The sequence below is a fragment of the Pinus tabuliformis genome, chromosome 7 (assembly GCF_031772625.1).
Source record: "Pinus tabuliformis cultivar Carrire ecotype Pingquan chromosome 7, CPIR1, whole genome shotgun sequence".
Classification (NCBI taxonomy): domain Eukaryota; kingdom Viridiplantae; phylum Streptophyta; class Pinopsida; order Pinales; family Pinaceae; genus Pinus; species Pinus tabuliformis.
Genome location: NC_142293.1, coordinates 1,140,530,501 through 1,140,538,831, shown reverse-complemented (window position 1 = coordinate 1,140,538,831; position 8,331 = coordinate 1,140,530,501).

Genomic DNA, 8,331 nt, shown 5'->3' with positions numbered 1-8,331 from the left:
ATGGATCATATTTTTTTTTTCAGAACTTCATCAACCAAAATATGTGACACAGAAAAAAGGAGGAAGAAAGTTAGCCAAATGTTGTGGTGTCACAAGACTTTTTTCAATTTAGCCACAAGAAAATAAGTTGGAAAACATGTTCAAACACTATGCTTATTCACACAAATGAAAACAAAACAAGACCAACAAAAAAATAAGAAAGAAAAGAAACTATGTACATAGGGTAGGGAAAAACCCCATATTTTCATTGAAAATAATGTTTTAGGCATTTTCCATTAACAAGAAGAGACTCAATCCTCTGATCTAGTGATTGCAGACGATATGTGTGTTGGCCAAGATTTTCATGTATGATGAATGGTCGGATCCACAGGGATTGGAACTTATTATTTTTTCCTTTGTCCTCATGGGATTTGTCCCACTTCAAGACTAAGTCACCCACACTGAATTCATTCTTCCCAACAGACTTCTTGTCGAACCACCTTTTGATACGACTCTCGTGAATTGAATTTTTTTAGTTTCATTGCTTCCTGCAGCTTGTGAAGAGTGCCTATCCTACCCTGAATCAATAAGCATGGATTGCCCTGGGATTCTTTTGAAATTTGAGGGCTAGGAAAGTAGATGTTCGGGTGTAGGAATGCTTCTTTTCCGTACACTAGGAAATAAGGAGACATGTTCTGAGAAGGTTTTGGCATGGCTCAGACAACCCATAAATAATTCACCAAAGCGAAGTGCCAGTTCCTCTGCTCAAAGAAAATGTTCTTCTTGATAATGCGGATGAAGTTTTTATTTGTATACTTCGAAAGACAATTTCCCTATAGATAGTAGTTAAATGAATGTTTCAATACGATTCCATTTTACAATGCAAAATCATATAATTTTAATGATTAGAAATACATTTCATTGTAAAATACAATTGAAGTTGGAATGCCGAACCTAGAGATGATGTTTTGTTTAAAGAACTTGATGAATTCCTGGTCATTCACTTGTTTGAGTGGAACTACTATTGTCCACTGTGTAAAGTAGTATATGGCAGTTAGAATGTAGTTGTGTTTCTTTGACGAGTGTGGAAAGATTTCACCAATCACATCTAAGCCCCATTGTTGAGATGGTCCTTCCACTACAATAGTCTGCAATGGGGTGGCTGGCTTCTTTTCTCTGCCAACACACTTTTGGTAGACTGGACACTTGTGGGCATAGGCGTGAGAATATTTGAATAATGTGGGCCAATAGAAACTAACCCACATAACCTTATGCATATTTTTGTTACCCGTAAATTATCCCCGGCTGGTTCATCATGAAGATCACACAATACTTTCTCTGAGCCATGCACTTCCAAGCATTTGAGAAAAACTTTGTTATGGTGCTTCCCGAAAAGCACCCCATGCACCAACTGATAAGATAATGATTTGGGTTTGAGTGCCCTCTTCTTCTGTGTGGATAAGTGATAGGTAAAGGTTCTATTCTCAAGATATTGGCATACATCTATGTACCAATTGCGATGGTAGTAGGGGAGGCTCACTCAACATTATACATTTCGATTTCATGCTCCCAACCGAACAGATATTATTCTTTCACATCTATTGCTTTTGCTACTAGTTGACATAGGCCATGTACCTTGATTGTATGAACTGGATTTAATTCTAAGTCATACTCATGTAACCAATCATCCAATTCACTCTTCTCTCACATAGCATTTGCTAAACAAATAGTGATATCACCATTGGGAGTGGCACAAAGATAATGCAATGGTTCTTTAAGAGATAGGGTCAGAAGTGCGTCACTACCTTATAAATTATGTATTCCTTCTTATCAATGGTAGGGTAGTTGATTTTGGGTCCCTAAAGTTTGGCACTTATGAAAGATATTGGTTGCTCATTATTCTGATCATCCTTTTGGGTAAGCACTGCGACAAGAGAAGTATCAGAACCAAAAGTGATGGCAGAAAATATTTGCTGAAATATAGGCTATACAAAGTGGGTTCTCCTTCAATAGCTTACTTGATATGGGAAAACGTGTCAGTTTCCCTTTTATCCGATTTGTATATCGCATCCTTATTCACCATCTCATGCATGGGTATAACTATTTGATCATAATCAGAGATGAATTTGCAGAGAAAATTGATCTTTCCTATGAAGGACTACATAGTTTTATTGTTCATTGGAAAGGGAATATATGTAATGGCTTTGACCCTTTCTAAGTCTACTTTAATCCCACTCTTTTCGGGTCTACTTTAATCCCACTCTTTGGATCACCCTAAATGGTTTCACCAAGCTGTGGCCCTCATTCGTTAAGGGCATCATTGTAGGAGATGCACTTCCAATTTATAGGCTATGGGATGATTTCATATAGGAGGATGTTTTGGAGGAATCTCTAGTAGACCAACATAATGGTGATGATGAAAACCTTTACCTTACCAACTAGGGAAAAAGGGGAAAAGTGAAGGTAAACAAGAATATATTGGAGAGATGACTCCATGGTTTTGGAAGAAGAAGGATTTGAGAAAAATAAATTGTTTTGTGTACCACAAGTGTGAGAATCATGCCTCACAATGTTTTGAATGGAAGAAGGGTAAGGGAAATTTGCAGCAGGTAGTAACATCTATATATACTCAATTCAATGTGTTTTCTAAAAAGTTCAAGAAGGATTTCTCACTGGTATCTTTCCTTTCTAACATAGTTACTAAGGGTTCCCAGTTTGTGGACAATGGTGCTTCTCATCACATGATGGGATCATAGGAAGTATTCATAATTTTTTTGAGGAAAAAATTATATCTACATGTGAAACTTGGAAACAATGTCAAGTATGGCATAGAGGGAGTTGGAACCAACTTGTATTATATGGATTGAGGAGGTCCTTTGGAGGTGAAGGATGTTATGCATGTTCTAGGGATAGACAAGAATTCATTCTTAGTCTCATACATGGAGGATAAGTGTTATGTCAGCTATTTTCAGGATGGATGGGTTCTTATTTTATTGAGAGAATTTATCCTTGACTCAAGATGAGTAATTGCAGGTAGAGAGGGTAATTTGTATATGCTAAAGGATCAAACTATATAATCACTAGTTTATGATAGTGAAATCATGTGTAGCTTCAGTATAGAAGGATGAGTCACTTGCATCACATAAAACTTCCCATACTGAGGAATATTTTTTTTGGTCTTACAAAGTTTAGGAACAACAAGGGGTGTGCAAGGAATGTGCACTTGGAAAATATGCCAAGTCTACTTTTCCAAGCAATGAGACTAGACCCAATGGGATCTTGGATATAGTACATACATATATGTATTTTCTTATGTTGGTAACATTAATGAATGGTTCCAATCACTATGTGACCTTCATTAATGATTCACTAGGAGGAAATGGATCTACTTCATGAGGACCAAGGATGAGATCTTTAGCTGATTATAGGAGATTAAATATCTCTTGGAAAATTAGATAAGAAGGAATATCATAGACTTGAGACAAAATAATGGGGGTGAGTATGCCTCTAATGACCTCAAATATTTTTGCAATTATGGGATTAAGAAAGAGATGACAATACCATACAACCCAAATAGAATGGGTTTACTGAGATGAAGAATGTGGCTATAGTTGGAGTTTCCACGGTGATGATTCATGACTAGGATATACCCATGTTTATTTAGGAAAAGGAATGAAATATGAAATTTTATATGCAAAACAAGAGACCTCATAAGGTCTTGAGGGATAAGACTCCAAAGGAGGCTTTCTTCATAGTGGAGCTAGAGATTGGAAACTTTCACATTTTCAGTTATCTAGTATATAATCAATTACCAGAGAAGAAGATGACAAAGATGGAGCCCTCAATTGAGAAGGGAATTTTTGTGGGGAATATTGAGACTTCAAAGGCATATATGGCTTCAATTACAGGGAAGAGGAAGATCATAGTGAGAAGGGATGTTAGGTTCAAGGAGGGATTAGCATCCAGAAGTCTCATGGGGATGACACTAGTAATCAAAAAGGAGAAGGAGCAAGAGGCTTCAAAGGTAGAGTAACATGCATATTCTTCCAGTTTAGGATTCAACCTTCAGGTGAGAGGAGTTAGTATTTCCTTCTAGTTTTGTCAAGAAACCCAAGAGGTTTGAGTAAACATTGAGGGATACTCAAGCGCATGTGGAGGCCCTAGGAGCTTATTCAAGGAGAGAAAACCTTAAAATAAGTTTCTAAATTACATGGAACTAATCAGAAACATCCTTGAAGAGGTAAAGAACTAAGAGTTTTAGAGACCCATGATAGAGGATGATGCATGGGATATTATGCTTGGACGAAAGGATAAATTATTTTTAGGTGGCTCTTCAAGAATTACCTCCCTCTCTATGAGAGAGTGTTGATGTTTGTAGCTCAATCAAGTACTTTTTCACAGGGATAAGTGTCTAGGCATGGAGAATCCATCCAAATTCTATTTAGGATACATTCTTAATTATTGAGTAATTTTATTTTTTGATTTAGCCTAAGTCTAACTTAGGAAATGCACATAATTAATTATGTTCTTTATTGAGCTAAATAAACTAAGTGAAAGTAAATTATTTACTTTAATGAATATGTTTTAATCTCAATTGTCGCTCTCAAGTGAGTTAGGATTTAATCCTAGCCATCCATCACGTTGGAGGTTCACGTTGTGGATTTAGATCAATGAGAAATTATATAAGCAAGGCTAAGGAGAATAGAAGACACAAAAAAATGAGTGAGCATGAGATTTTACAAGACCTCTCAGTGATTGTGTGGAGGAGTTTCATCAAAGTATGTTGGGCCCAAGGAAGGTGCAAGGGTGCATCATGTGAGCACCAAATCAGGAAAGTATATCAATGGACTGATAAAGGGAATGATTAGCCAAATTACATACAACGTATGTTGTATTTGTAAATTTCTCATAGAGTAATATTTTTGGAAACCAAGATAATACTAAAATGGGGTGGGGGGGGGGGATTAGTATTGTAGCCAATTTTAACAATTGTAAATAATAACGAGTATTTAAATTTATTCAAAAATCAATCATAAGCAACATAAAGAAATTCATAGAGACATTTGATGTATGTGGAAACCCATAAAGGGAGAAAACAACAAAACTTAGATCTAAATAGCATTATTACATTAAATCTTTTAGATCCAACCAGAAGGAAACACCTATCCTTTGAATTTACAAGAACCTACTTGAAGGAATTGTTAACTCCCTGATATTTATAGGCTCTAACCTAAAATAAGTACCCTCTCCTTCATGTCTTAGAGGCTCTGGCCTAAAGAAACCAACAACTCCTTGATGTTTTACAGGCTCCAGCCTATTTTACCTAGCATATCCTTCTTTCATAAAATTTTCAATCTCAAATCCACAATTGTTTTTTATATAACTTTTATTTTGTATAGTTACCCTATTCTACGATTCAATTCTTGTTCCAATTCCTCTAGTCAACTTTCAATACATTCTCTTGACAATCTTTTCACAATTTTCATCTCCAACAAACTTCTGTAGAATTTCTTGCAAATTCTCTACAAATCTACCTCTGAGATCTATGTAGAAAATCTGACTGTAGATTAACTCGATAATGCAATATACCAAAGCAAAATACTATAATCTACTTCTACTATCAAACTTGTGGAAGCTTAAAGATATAGTTGAATCAGATTTGAACACATATAACCATAAGAAGAAGAATCAATACACATGAAACACAGAAAATACTAAGGGGAAAGCCTCAGCTAAAAACCCCGCTATCTGTATTATCATACAAGGTGGAAAAACATCAGAATTACACAAAGCTTTTGCTCTCATAGCTAGCCAGCTCTCAGTACAATCCTCCTGGATGCTCACAGATAAACAAGGCTTCTCACAAACCTTCTCCTTTGCCTCCAAGCCTCCTATTTCCTTGCGCAGTTTCTCCTGGGTGATCCTACTATTACCCAGTGTATCACTGATCTCACACCCTGTAAAATTGCACAATCCTCAAGGAACCTTGTTCCTTCTGCATGGATGAGTTTCCTTTATAGGAAAATTCCTCCAATTGATAGTACAATGTCCTTGTCTTTAATCTCAACTGGGTCTTAGTCTGAACTAACATGCATGAGTTATTTGTGAGAGAATATTCAATTATCCAGAGTACACTAGTTTCATGCATGCATGCATTAACTGACTAAACTCACAATTAGTTCCTCAAATTGTTTGGAACTAATTTAACTGGACTTATCTCCTTAATTTAAGGGATAACTGTTGCATGACTTCACAAAGACTTCTAGCTTGAATTTCTCCAACTAATTAATTCAAGATGAATTAATTAATTATTTTTCAAGCAGCAGGTGAGACTAAATTGGAATTTTAATTCTCAATTTTAATTCAAGGACAAATTAAAATTGGAATATTCTGAATGCTGTTTTTAGCATTTTGTGTTGCTATTCTCAACAAATTCATTTCACTCCTTTATTTCTTTGTATCATAGAATATCATATATAATCCTTTTGACAAACTTCATAGATGATCAAATATTTCTCACTCACTAAAAACACCAATCTATTTCTCTTATTTATATTCTATAGGATCAATCAGATATGGTAGGGTCGACAAGCAAACAAATCACTTTTATTAGTTTTTATTTTTACTTGCTAGAAATATGGTCCGGATGACTTGGATATAGCTTGATTCCTTGGTTCTTTAGGGATTAGATTAAAAATCATATGATATAGTCATATTCCAAAAACTCCAAATCTAGGACCTTATGAGAAATGAAAATTATAGTAAACCTAGATTCTTTCAACCCACATTACAATCTTTAGCATCAAAATTCATTATTTACCCCATAGAACTAGGAGTGGTGACTACATGTTAAAACACCTTGATATCATATCTTGGATCTAGGTCTGTAAAGAAACTTCTATACTCTCGGATCACCATACATAAATATGGTGTAGCATATGAAACCATGACCTCTTGGAACTTTGTTGTGGTGCTTTCTAGATCCAAATCTATGCCAAAACAAATATGTTGTTATTTCTTACCCCTGGATTTCTTGAAACCCCATATATCTTTGAAACCATAGATATCTGGATATGTTCTTATTGTAAACTCCTTTACCATCTTGTTGAGGATTTTCCTGTCAAATTTCATTGACTTTTCCATATTGGTCCCTAGGTCCCTAGGCAAACTCATTTAACTAACCTCACAAACCATTTAGGACCATGAGACTAGGGATTAAATTTAATCTCGAGTTAGGTTAAATTAATCTTTAATTAAACAAATCACCAGGTAATTCAGTAGGCACCAACAAAAATTGACATTTCATTGCCATGTCACAAGTGCATCCCACATGACATCCATGCAATCACTATGTATATAGCCATACCACTTGATGACCTTAAGTAATACCTTAATCTTTAACTATTTCTCACCATTGGTCGACGTGTTCTATTTCTTGGATAGTGAGCGATTGTTAATGGCCATGAACATCATTTGATGGTGTTTCACTTCAACGTTTTTTATATAATGCTTATTGCTCACTACTCTGTTGCATATCATTGTTCATAATGCTTGTTCCCATGATCATTTGGTGATGGCAAATGGTTGATGGCCCCACCTTCATAAGTATATGAAAACCATTAAAATCATTAATATTGAAAATCTTTGCAAAACCAATCCTTAGTGTAGATCATGAGGTTCTACCAAATCATTTTATATGTCACAGTCATCCATATGCCAATCCACATCAACCAATTAGATCATGCCATTTATTCTTTGTCGACACTTACCTAATATTGTATTTCCATGTGTCACTTTCCAACTAGTCATTCGACTATCTAAAAACACCAAATTCACATACCATGTGTCGCAATACATGTTGCTATGTCATCATATCTACCACTTGTTTCACCACCTGGAATTTATGTGGAGACACCAATTGTCCCTCCATGAGTGTCAACCATTTCTCATCGCTCATTGCAATGTTAAGTGCAATTTAGTTTTCGTCCGGTGGGATGATAAGCACCTTGGTGCTAAGGATGAGCACCTCATAGCAAAGGGCTATGACTAGGAGCTTTGTTGACCTGTCACCTGCCACTTGCTACCTCGTTGATGTTTATTCTTTAAAAATATCTGACGATCCAACAGGAACCTAAGAAATTTAGCCTAGTTCCCTATGATCAGGGGCTTGGACTGGAAGCTTACTTCTATATCTCTTATCACCTGTCACAACTTCCTCCTAAGCTTTGTTCTATATTTTGGTGTTGATCTAGTGAGGAGGGGTTCATGCTAGAACCCTGCTAAAATTTCAAAGTGTGATAACTCCTTATCCCTTAGGAGTTATACCAAGTTCCATATACCATTATAAAGGTC